We start from the raw sequence: 13,138 nt of genomic DNA, 5'->3' as shown, positions 1-13,138 counted from the left end.
ACTTCAACCTGCTTCTGCGTTTGATTTCTCTCGTTATATGTTGCGGCCCAATTAAGCCCAACAACAGCCCACTAATTAACTTCTGGGCTCACCTGCAATTATAATATTTTTGTTGCTGTTGCGATATCGGAAAGAATGTCACCATTTGCTTTAATTTAAACTAGTTTTATTATTGCCGCCCCATTTGTTAGTTATGTTTTACATAGGGGTGGCAACAAAAACCTAACCATGATATTTTGGGTTATTTTGGGCTTCTTTAAACAAGGAAGCAAGTTAGAATGGGTTGGGGATTTAGTCAAAATGGGTTTTAAAATATCCATCTAAATTTTAACATGGGCCAAGATGGGTTTTTAACTCTCTAATCCTAAAACACGCATCAGACTTTTCTTTCTATTTCTCCTTCGGATCTGAACAAACATCTTATGCCTGATCCTGCTGATCATTGATTTACACTTTACTTCATCATGAGAATCGTACCGGTAATTTCTTCACTTTCCGGAAACTTTTTCGCAATGATTCCTTCGGGTTTATGATTGTGTTCTTGTTGATTTTTGATCATCGGTGATGATTTTCACTAATTGATTATTGTTGATCTAGTGATGATTGATTGGCGAATTGTTGTGTATGATTTGATTGGTTAATTAGGTTTTGTTAAGTGTTTTGTGGTAATTGTATAGTATTTTGCATGAATTGGAGTTGTTTTACTTTTGACTTTAGCTGTTCAATTGCAGTAGATCTGAATATTAAGCAATAGTGTAGGTTTAGCTCTTTAAGCAGTTTAGAGAACTATAGCAAATGCTATGTCGGTTTCAGTTATTTACTTTGTTCAGTGGCGGAACCCGAACTTGTTTTTATTAGGTGTCATCATAAGGGTCCAGATCATGTCAAACCTGAAAGTACAAGCGTAGTTAATATTCTCCCCGAGTTTACTCAAATCTTTCGGGTTCGGGTTAAACTGGCACCACTTCTCTTGGTACCGCACGTTTTGGGCCGGTACAAAAAAACGAGTTCTGACCTCGTCCTGAAATATCCATAGCAAACTTGGGCTGCCAGTCGTATCGAAAAATCCCCCAAAGACGTTCGAAGTTTCCCGGGGCAATGCTCTTGGCATCCTCATCAATAAGCCCAAAAAGGTACACTTCTATCGAGCCGGGCCGAAGTGGTGTTCCTTTGTTTGAAGCAATACGGGGTAAAAGCCCGTTGTAGAACCGATACGCCATGTTAACGTTCGCGTTTTTATCCCCGTCGGTCGGCCACCCGACCTCCCCGACAATAATCGGCATGTCACCGTAGCCATAACCTTTAATGCGGACACTAAAGAATCGTAATTAGCGTTGAAAACGTTTGTGTATTGGATCCAGTTATCGACAACGGGCTGCGGTGCACCGTCAAAGAAGGCGAAATCAATAGGAAAGTTATCATTCCCATAGAGACTTAAAAAAGGGTATATGTTGACTGTGAAGGGTGTCATCATAATTGGTCAGTAGGTCTGTTTTTCTGCTAATCTTGACCATATTCTGCAAAAAAAGCAACTTTCTGTTCATGGCTCTTTGATCTTGTTCCCATTTTACTTAGGGTTTGTTAGTGGTGTATATTAATTGGTGTTTATGAGGCTGCAATTCAAGAAAGAAACATGATCAGAGGGTTACTATTTCCTTTTAAATTTTTGTGAATGCCTAATTGTAGATACTGTTTCTTGAACTTGAAGTGATCCCCTTATTTGATCACTACTAGTCTTGCAATACAATGTCTTCACCAAACACCTTGTTAAATTAAATTGCAAAAAAAAAAAAAAAAAAAAACCTTGAACTGAAATCTTACTATATTGTTGCAGGTTTGACTTTTGAATTTGTCAACAAATCAATGGAGAACTACCTGTGACATCAATCCTCAAAAAGCACTGAACCTTTTTTTAATTTTTTTTAATTTTTTTATTTTTTTAATTTTTTATTTTTTTTTATTTTTTAAATATTTTTTTAATTTTCTGATTTTTTTATTTTAAAAAAAAATATTTTTTTATTTTTTTGATTTTTTAATTTTTTTGGATTTTTTTATTTATTTATATTTTTAGCCTATCATGCCTAAATCCATCTCGACCTAAACTCATCTTGACCTAAACCCATCCTAACACATTTCTTAATAAACTCATTCTAACCCAAACCTATTCTAACCCATACCCATCCTAACCTATTACCCAAACCTACCCAACCCACCCATTTTGCCACCTCTAGTTTTACATTGACGGTAAGTAACATCCAAGTTAACAGAGGTTTCAAGGCAGTTTATTCAGATTGATCATGTACACGTATAGTTTATTATGAGATTACCCCTTATTGATTTATTTATATACTAGTTTATTGTCCTGTGTAATACACGGGATGAATCATAATTATAATGTGAAATAAAAAAAAATATGTTCATAATATGATCTAAGTATATATAATATAGAGTAATATGCAGACTAAACATGAAATAAATATTGAAGTTTGTATAGCCATTCATAATAATATGATCTGTTAATTGTTTTAGGATTTGTCATAGGAACTTAAAATTTTGTACCACTACTAATATTTATTGTGACATTTTCTTGTTCAAAGGTAACGTGTCTGATTTTATCTGATAATAGATTATTCTGACGAGTTAATGTTGGCATAATATTATATTTTCTACCATCCAAATATAGTTTTCTCACTTTCGCTATCATTAACATTAATATAAGGTATGCTCGTATTCAAAGCTATAAACCAATATGAATTGTACGAAATAATTACTTTTATCGCAATTAGTAAGGAAACCAATAAAAACTATTGATAATGTAATATGTCTTATACCATTTGAGAGGTATGAAAAGGGACTTCTAAAGAGATAAACGTAAAGTAAATGAATAGACAAAAATTAAATTAATAAAACCAGGGTGGGGCTCGGCTACAAAGTCTATTTTTCCTACAAAGTGTACAAAGTCATAAAACACCAAAATTTCAGCCATAAAACACACTCAAAACCCACAAATAATATAGTGGAGATCACTAAAATACAATATCCAAACCCCTAACAGTCCTTAAAACTTCAAACACACCATCGTACAACTATGAATATAAAACACAACATGGTAATCAATATAAAACACACTAATGTTAGTCATTCGATAATCAAAGCCTTATCATCCAAAACACAACACAAAACCTACAAATATAGTGTTTTAGTAATTCTTCACTATGTTATTTGTGGTTTTTGAGTGTGTTTTATGGTTGACATTATGGTGTTTTATGACTTTTTACACTTTTTAGGAAAAATAGACTTTGTAGCCAACTCCCACCCTATAAAACCAATTAACTATAGTTGAGAAAATACTATGTATAGTGTAATACTTTACATATACAATTGAACCAATGAAACATATATATAAGTGAAAAAATAAAAATAAAGACATGAGACACCATACGACAACTAAGTAAATCTAAATTTAAAAAAAAAAGTTATGACATTCCAAATGTGAAGATACATTTCACAGACCTCTACATCTTAGTTACAATAGGAAAAAATATGTATGTTAAGAGTTTACGTTGTTCTAAAACACATATATCTAACTTATCTAAAAATACATGATGTTTTCTATGTGACATAGATAATATGCATATTACTTATTTGACACGGTAAACTTATCTAAAAAAACATAATGTTTTCTATGTAACATAGATAATATGCATAGCATATGAAGAGTAAAAAAACGTACCTAGTATTTAGAATGAAGTGGAGTATAATTCTAAATACTTGATGTAATATATTGAATATTAAATAATGATTTTTTATATTCTTGACAAAACTTTAATTATCACAAAATCTGATTTGATTCTAGAAGGGAAAGTAAAACTTACGAAATTGATTAAATGGTTACTAATTTTATGGGTTTTTGTTTAATAATTTCAAATCAAAATTAAATCCATAAATTATCTATCTATTTATAATCAAACCTTATGAATACTGTTTGGGGTAATTTTTGTAATTTAACACCTTCCTTGCTACCTGTTGTGTACATTTATATAATTTAAAAACTAAATTATATAAATGTAATACTATATTATAAACTAAAAATTGTAATAAAAAATGTTAAATGGCCACTTGAGTTTACATTGGATGTCACATTTCATACCAACCAATGAGTTATTATATGGGTAAGTTTGTTTGTTTGTTTAATTTGTGTATTATTGTGCTAGCGATTTACAACTCGAAAAATGTTATAGTGTTAAGTTAAATTATAAAAGTTGCATCTCTTTATAACCAATATATCTATTTTATGTTTATATTATTTTATTCATTTTATAACCAATATATCTATGTTATGTTTATATTATTTTATTCAATAAATATGGTTACTTCAATTGAAATAAAATTGTTTACTAATATATTCACTTTATAACCAATATCTATGTTATGTTTATATTATTTTATTCAATAAAAATAAATATGGTTACTTCAATTGAAATAAATTTGTTTACTAATATAAAATTTGCTATCTCTTTTTATTTTACGTTATTACCAAACCTAATGAAAGATTTAAATGTTATATTCCCAACATAAATACCTATTACATATAATCATATTTTACTATTATTTATAATTATAATTTCAAAAATTTAGAGTGTTCAGATAGAGACAATAAAAACAATGATATATTTGAAGTCTTTGCTTGCAATAATGAAACATGACTAACAAAAACATTTATACCGAATTAATTACTTTGGAAAGACGATAAACACAGGATTGTTTAGATTTAAAACATATTTTTTAGACTTTAGATTTACAATGAAAAAAAATTCTAATATAATATTTAAATCTTTTTTATTTAAAATTTAAAATTTATCTATAAATTATTGATGCCCTCATCGAATGTTCCAAATCAGATTTCTTTTATTATATAGTATAGATATAGATATTTAAAGGCAGACATATAAGTTATTGTAAAAAAATACATTAACAATTTTATATAATTGACAAAAATTCATAGACGCTGAAAACAAGAAAATGTAAAACTCTTGGTACATGCTCCTGCGAACATGCTTTCAGTTATTTCACCGATTCTCAACCTCTCTAAATATTGGTGGGTGTGCAAACTACAAACACTACCAATAATTTGGGAAGGGTTTGAAATTTTCTCAATGTATTTTTTTTTTTTTTTTTGTAATGAACGACATAAAAATTTTATTAATTATAGCAAGCTGCTACACATCATAGTTACAAAATACACCAATCAAAACAAACGAGTTTGTTGGAAATTTAGTGAAAATGAGTTTTTCACTAAATATTTTGAATATCAATAATATTTATATATGTGTTGTATAAATAATTATTTATGGGATTGTGTTCAAACTATGTCTAAATAGAGCTAAGATGAATGAGATATCGAAGCTTGAAGTTGTATGTTTGGCACAAACAAATATGAATAAAATGGATTAGTTTTGTCAACTTGTCCCACATAGGTGGGATGACAACTCAAAGTGGTATATAAGGAGGAGCATTCCTTGTAAATTGTTTTCCTTAAGGCAAACACTAGTGGTGACCAAAGGGTGATGTCACACCCCCAAAATCCACCATGCGGAGTATCACCGCTTGGAGGCGTGACATGACCAGGATCGAGCCACCAATCATATTGAACAACATAATTAAGTAAATAAAACCAACCACAATATAATTGGTGACCTAAAGAAGGTAACCGACTTTAAGTTAACAACGGAAGCATAAAACGTAAGTCTAAAACATAAGTTCCATAGTTCATAGTCATAGGAGCTAAGCGCACTCAAGGTGCAAAGTGCGAGCCTTTATATTTTATTTCATTACTGTTAACTTTCATCATATTCAGATTTTTTTTAATATCATCGATGCTCATGATTTTGAGTGATTGTATGAGCTTATGATGAACCGAATAAACAAGAAAGGTATTGAATTAGTTGTTTTTTTATCAACGTGAATTGCTATTATAATGTTTAATAAACTGATCTTTGTAGCTAACGAGGCCATATTACAATTTATTGCTATTTTTTAACCTATGATTTTTTAAGGTAACTTTTGTAATTATAATTTTAATTCACAGTCTTGACTTATGTTATAAAGTTTAAAAGTGATGTTATGTTTTTTTTCTGTAGGTGGATTAACCAACGGTTATAAAAACCACATCGCAGAAAAAGAACTAACCGATGAGACTTACAGTCTGGATAATGCTACTGCAATGCATAATAATAAAGTTGTTCATCTACATCCAGTAAGTATAAAAAGAGCTTTTAAAATATAGGAATTTGTTGTTTATCAAATTTGACATTCTATAGCATCGTATATACATAAGTTAAGTCCATGTTTTTATTTCGGGTTTTCGAACTTATAAACTGACTTTTACAAATTTCTAGCCGTCGTAATCATATTTGACTAAGCAACGTCGTAATCATATTTGACTAAGCAATTTTTAAATCTTTTTTACCCGATTATTGAAGGGATAAATATTGGATTACATTTTGTTTGTCATTTGAACTATAATTGGGTTAACTGAATTGCAGCTAGAGTCTCTCTTCTATGGTTGCTGTAGTTTATTCCAATGATATCAAGTTGCAGCCGGAAACATGGTAGCTGGGTGGGAATAAAATCGCTCCAACGTTTGTTCACCTTTAATAACTTGATATATCTCTAGGTCTTGCTGGAGTTCCAGCTGTGGTTGACCTTGCCTGTATGGAAAATGCCATGAGCAAGCTTGGTGGAGACTCTAAGAAGACCAACCCATTGGTGAGTAATTTCTATTTTATTTTTTATTTTTAAAATGAAGTCTTCATTATTTGGATATATTGACCTCGATGGAGTTGCAAGAGAAGTTAGTGTCTGGTGGTCGGGACATGAAGGAGTTCACAGTTCTGCCCCTACTTTTATGGGTAAAGGAGAGTAAGATGGGTTGGGTAACTTGGGTTAGGAAACGCCTCATAACAAATTCGAACCGAAATGTGATGGTTTTGGTATGGGTCACAATGGGTCATCTAACTTCCATCAATTTTGCAGGTCAAACCTTCATGCTTTCACTAAAGTAGAATCCGAATACTTATCAAAGTGCATTCAAGATGGTGGAACCGAATATGTAACATTATTTGTGGACACACAATAGTTTGGTATTTAGCGACATTTAGTTCATGTTTGCTTTGGCTTTGCTTATATCACATATGGGTTATATTATACTATGCACATATTTACTTAATATTTTATCTTTTGGTATTCAGTTCGTACGTTTTGTACGTTAAATTTATTTGTATTTGATCTTTTGTCAAATCCGATATGAGTTTGTAGTTTCAAAGAGGAAAGATTGGATAAAGATGAAGGCTTGAAACGGCATCTTAGGTTGTTAGTTTCAAGACTTTAGGGTGCTTAAGATGCTGATTGCTTGCTGAAAGGGCACTTTCCAAGGCTTCCAATGATGAATCTGAACAAGTTGTCAAAAAGGTTTTGTTTTCATACTCGCATATTTTGTTCGTGTTATGTTTTAATTTGTTTCGATCCCTATTCATGATTAATATCCTGTTTTCATACATTGAAAAGTGTTTGTATGTGGTTTGTTCTTTAGCCTGCAACTTTGGGTATGTTTCTTGAATTTAGAACTTGATTTATAAACATTTACCTTTAGATAAGGTGTTAACATAAATTTTTGACTATTTGTAGCTAGATTTTATGTATTTTGGTTCCTGCGGAATGAAATGGTCAAGACCGGGTTCTCCGGGTTCCGAGGAACCCGACTTCGTACTGAGGCTACTTCAACTTAAAAGATGAAACAAGGGTTACTAAATAAAGTTCAATAAGCAATCCCAAACAGCCCTCTGAAAGTAAGTAACTAATTTAGTTAATGCTTAAAAGTCAAATGTGGTCAAGATTTGTTCTTTTGATGTTTTCTTTTCTTATATGCTCAGGCATGATTTTTCTTTCAACAACTTATATCAGGAATTAGTTACTGTCATTCAATGGTATACAATCTTTTCGTTCAGTTTACCATTCTACCCTTTCTTTGTTCATAACAATATCGCCTCTAGCTCTATTCTGGATCGATTATTGTGTTGCAGGAAATTTGTCACGGATATCTTAAGCTTGAAAATACACTGTTGGAAGCGCGACTCCTCGTGTTAAAAATACTTAAAATATGTGATTTTGGGTATTCAAAGGTAATTAATTTACTAAGTTTTCATATTTGTTTTACGGGTCCTCATACCATAATTCAAAGATTAGATAATAAGTGGCTGTTAATATTCATATTATTTATTTATTTATTTATTTATTTATTTATTTATTTTTTTTTGCATTCAGTCATCAGTTTGGCGTTCCCAATCAAAGTCAGCTGCAACTTACATTGCACTTGAAGTTCTTTCAAGAAAAGAATATGATGGAAATGTGGCTCCTTTGAGCTTTTAGTTATTTACTAGACATGCTATTTCTTATTTGAATTACCATACTTGACTCATCCTAACGCACACCATTGTTCTTGTGAAAAACGATAAATTAAATTGTTAAAAAATTACAAGTTAAATTTTCGACATATTTTGATACTGCATGTGTTGGAAAAACCTTATGGACTTTAGTTGACCTCATGGTTTAGTCTTTTTATTTATACATTTAAGTAGCATTAGTCATAAATAGTTTCTAATATAAATAATTTTCTCAACCCTGGAAGCAATCCCGGGTGATAACCGTTTAAACCATTAAAATAGTTTTTTATTAACTTTCAACCTACCCGTTTAAATTTTTTTCCTTTCTTAAATCTTAGGTTTTGATATTTATAATCGTTTGAGATAAAACACAACCTGAATTGATCCATTCATAACTAGATATATTTTCATTGTCAGGTCTGCTTGATAAGCGACGGAAATGAGATTTTTGATGACGAGCGTATGAATTCATTAGAAGAAGCTAAGAAGTTGGCCATATCCGACGGATTGGACAGAGTTGTTCTCGAAGCAAATGGTATATTCAGAAACCCTACATCAATAAGAGAGATTAAAGAATCAAATATTTCCCTCCTTACTTATGGCAAATTAAAGTAAGCTTTCAATTTACTTCCTTTTATTATATCGAATAAAAACCATTAAACACTGATTAAACGGGTCACCACGTTTATACTTTTAACAGCAGTGTCCCCGAAGCGATACACGCTCAATATCTTATGGGCGTAATCGTCGATTTAGTACAAGAAATCACAAGTGTAGTTGCGTGTTTCAAAAACGAAGATGAAGGAGCGGAGGTGAAAGAGAACACAAACAAGATTGCACCGTCTTTTTTGCTGAATTTGGTATCACAAGTGATGCAGCATTGAAGTTCGGTACGTTCGAGTTGGGTCGCGTCGGGTCGCGTCGGGTCATTTGTTTATTAAATGTATCCCGTGTGGGAATTGAGTTTGGTTAGGATGATAAGTAGTGGAGTTTTGTTTTTCTTTAATTTCTTGACCACTCAAATGAAGCTGGTTAAATTTTTCGCATTTTTATGTCATTGAATGACACTATTTACTTAAGTTGTTATTGTTAACATCTATGAAGACGTTTTTTAATTTGTTATTGTATTAACAATTAATCAATGTGTGTAAAAGTTTAATGAAATAATATGTTACATTTTAATAAAAAAAACATGTTTATTAACTAATAAAAATAAACAACCCGGGAAGCATTCCCGGGTGATAACCTAGTATAATCATATTTTACTATTATTTATAATTATAATTTCAAAAATTTAGAGTGTTCAGATAGAGACAATAAAAACAATGATATATTTGAAGTCTTTGCTTGCAATAATGAAACATGACTAACAAAAACATTTATACCGAATTAATTACTTTGGAAAGACGATAAACACAGGATTGTTTAGATTTAAAACATATTTTTTAGAGTTTAGATTTACAATGAAAAAAAAATTCTAATATAATATTTAAATCTTTTTTATTTAAAATTTAAATTTTATCTATAAATTATTGATACCCTCATCGAATGTTCCAAATCAGGTTTCTTTTATTATATAGTATAGATATAGATATTTAAAGACAGACATATAAGTTATTGTAAAAAAAATACATTAACAATTTTATATAATTGACAAAAATTCATAGACGCTGAAAACAAGAAAGTGTAAAACTCTTGGTACATGCTCCTGCGAACATGCTTTCAGTTATTTCACCGATTCTCAAACTCTCTAAATATTGGTGGGTGTGCAAACTACAAACACTACCAATAATTTGGGAAGGGTTTGAAATTTTCTCAATGTATTTTTTTTTTTTGGAATGAACGACATAAAAATTTTATTAATTATAGCAAGCTGCTACACATCATAATTACAAAATACACCAATCAAAACAAACGAGTTTGTTGGAAATTTAGTGAAAATGAGTTTTTCACTAAATATTTTGAATATCAATAATATTTATATATGTGTTGTATAAATAATTATTTATGGGATTGTGTTCAAACTATGTCTAAATAGAGCTAAGATGAATGAGATATCGAAGCTTGAAGTTGTATGTTTGGCACAAACAAATATGAATAAAATGGATTAGTTTTGTCAACTTGTCCCACATAGGTGAGATGACAACTCAAAGTGGTATATAAGGAGGAGCATTCCTTGTAAATTGTTTTCCTTAAGGCAAACACTAGTGGTGACCAAAGGGTGATGTCACACCCCCAAAATCCACCATGCGGAGTATCACCGCTTGGAGGCGTGACATGACCAGGATCGAGCCACCAATCATATTGAACAACATAATTAAGTAAATAAAACCAACCACAATATAATTGGTGACCTAAAGAAGGTAACCGACTTTAAGTTAACAACGGAAGCATAAAACGTAAGTCTAAAACATAAGTTCCATAGTTCATAAGTTTAAAGTTCAATACGTAAGTTTAATAAGTTCATAAGGATTAAATGTTTTGCACGGGACATAACAGTCCATATCCCACAACGGCCTCCTCCTCGTGCAAACTCCCTAAGCATCTAACGACCTGTAAGGCATGTAACAACGAGTCAACAACAAAGTTGAGTGAGTTCACGTTTGGTTGTTTAGTTTTACGTTGTTTCCGAAAACATGGTTTGTCTTTTGCTGGCTTAATTGCCGTGGGGGTTACCCCATAGTTGAAAATATGATTAATCAGTTCCTTCTTTTATTACCCAAACCATATCCATAATCAGTGGGGGCTTCCCCATGTGAACCACTAGACCGTTACCATATCGACTACTAACGAAAATAAGTTGTGCCCTACGTCAATGTCTATCATCATTGACAGTTTGCCATAGTCCATTAGTACACGCCCGTCCGACTGGCACGGTGTGAGGTTTATCAAACCTAATAGCACTATTAACTAATGACCCGCTCGCCATTGGACTCGGCGATTAAGTCGATATAAAATGAGGGACTTCATGATAGAGTTTTGTCTAGTAAGTTTTAAGGTTGTTGTCCTACCCAAGGAGGACGAACGTACGTATTCTACCCAAGGAGAATACGCAGGATTAATATTGGCATCCTACCCATGGAGGATGGCGGTACATATCCTACCCAAGGAGGATATATAGGTTTCGTTTTAATTCTTTAACCCATTCCCAACCACCGGGAATCCCATGCCTTAGAAAGTGTGTGAACTCACCTCGGTTTGCTCGGTTAGATTAATTACTCAAATAATCAGGAAATCAAGCACGTCCTAATAAGGTACAGATAACAATCAGTTTCTCATGCATAACATGTATCCTATGTACGGTTTATCTACTCATTACTTCTACCACGTACCACACAATTCTAATGTCAAGGTACTTTGCTAAGTTATATTATTTTACCCTAAAATAGTATAACTATCTCACAAAATAAACAAGTATCCACACAAGTGTTCTAGTATAAGATATATATTCTAAATATATATTTACCCATTTTTATTTACAAAAACCAACCTCCTACACTTTGTATTTTGTTACAAAAATTATGGCGAAGTTTATATTCGAAACACATGTTATAAAATATACTTGTAATGCTTGTTTAGAAAAATATTTTCTAAGTGTTGGAATTTTTAGAAAATTTCGCCAGAGTTTCCTTTGTAAATGGAGGTGTCCATGCTATTAAGTATATCATTTTCTTTTCCAAAAATTATTCAACAATCATCAATCAACAACATACAATTTTTACTTACCAATCTTGTTAAAACAAGCATAAATTACCATTTCATGAACTTGAAAATTTATAAAAATGTGTAGTAACTTACTAGCGTATTTAGTAAGTCTTGTTACCCCTTAAAGTGTGATTGCTTCTTTAAAAACTTCATTTTTAAAGAATATGGATCTTTACAACTTATGTTCATATTTTCTAAAAATGCTTCTTCATGTATTTTTCTTGTTACACATGTGTTTCTTCACTTCGTTAACCACTAAAAATGATGTATATTTATGTAAGAACCAAGATTTAGTAGAACTTGTATTTTTAACTTGGTTTCTTGGTAAATCATACTTGAAATATTTAGATCTACAAGACTTTAAACTTACCTTGTTCATCATTACAAGAAACATTATATTCATTCAAGTTCATGACTTTAGTGAGGATGATCCATAACCTTTAACATGTTCATCCTCTCATCTTGCTAGATTATGTTTTTAATCATGATCTAGCAAGACTACATGATGATCAACATCATTTCCACAAACAAACAAGAATCAACAAGCATATCAACACTAAAACAACATGATTTCTTCATAACTTTAGCTTATGTTCATGTTTCAAGTTCAAGTTTCTTAGTGTTCTTTAAGTTTATCATCATGTAACCTACTTTAACCACTTAAATAAGATGAAATATGAAGTGTAGGATGTTCTTACCACTAGCTCAAGGCTATTGATGTTCAAGAGAAGAAATGAGGTGGTTAATAGCAAACGAAGAAGGTCTTTAAACTTCCGAAAGCTCCAAGCTCCTTAAACAAGCTTCTTACACCTTTGTATTACTAGGAAATTAGATGAACAAGACTTGAAGATGGTGGTGGTATGGTTGTGGGTTTCGGCCGAGATCAAGGGGGAAAGAAGGAGAAGAAAGGTGTTGGTGAAATGTGAATGGAATAAAGGTTATGGTCTTAAGGTTTACTTATAAATCCACCAACACTTAAAATCCATTGGTTC

The 13,138-nt window shown here is 31.5% G+C and overlaps 1 long non-coding RNA gene across 11 annotated transcripts; it reads left to right on the top strand.

Annotated features, from left to right (window-relative positions):
• The first annotated feature begins 209 nt into the window (after positions 1 to 209).
• Positions 210 to 9,558, top strand: LOC110898993. 11 transcript variants are annotated; one of them, XR_004875915.1, is made up of 11 exons: positions 210 to 479; positions 1,835 to 6,056; positions 6,141 to 6,256; positions 6,546 to 6,768; positions 7,036 to 7,142; positions 7,318 to 7,470; positions 7,687 to 7,847; positions 7,932 to 7,985; positions 8,082 to 8,180; positions 8,859 to 9,052; positions 9,142 to 9,558. It is a non-coding gene; the product is annotated as an uncharacterized LOC110898993 (long non-coding RNA). The 11 variants fall into 11 exon arrangements; XR_004875920.1 differs by having other exon boundaries at positions 216 to 479; positions 1,835 to 2,244; positions 6,546 to 6,611; positions 6,677 to 6,768; positions 7,318 to 7,847; XR_004875916.1 differs by having other exon boundaries at positions 219 to 479; positions 1,835 to 2,244.
• The last annotated feature ends 3,580 nt before the right edge of the window (positions 9,559 to 13,138 follow it).

The sequence above is a fragment of the Helianthus annuus genome, chromosome 13, assembly GCF_002127325.2.
Source record: "Helianthus annuus cultivar XRQ/B chromosome 13, HanXRQr2.0-SUNRISE, whole genome shotgun sequence".
Taxonomy (NCBI): Eukaryota; Viridiplantae; Streptophyta; class Magnoliopsida; order Asterales; family Asteraceae; genus Helianthus; species Helianthus annuus.
This window is presented reverse-complemented; position numbering and strand designations above follow the sequence as displayed.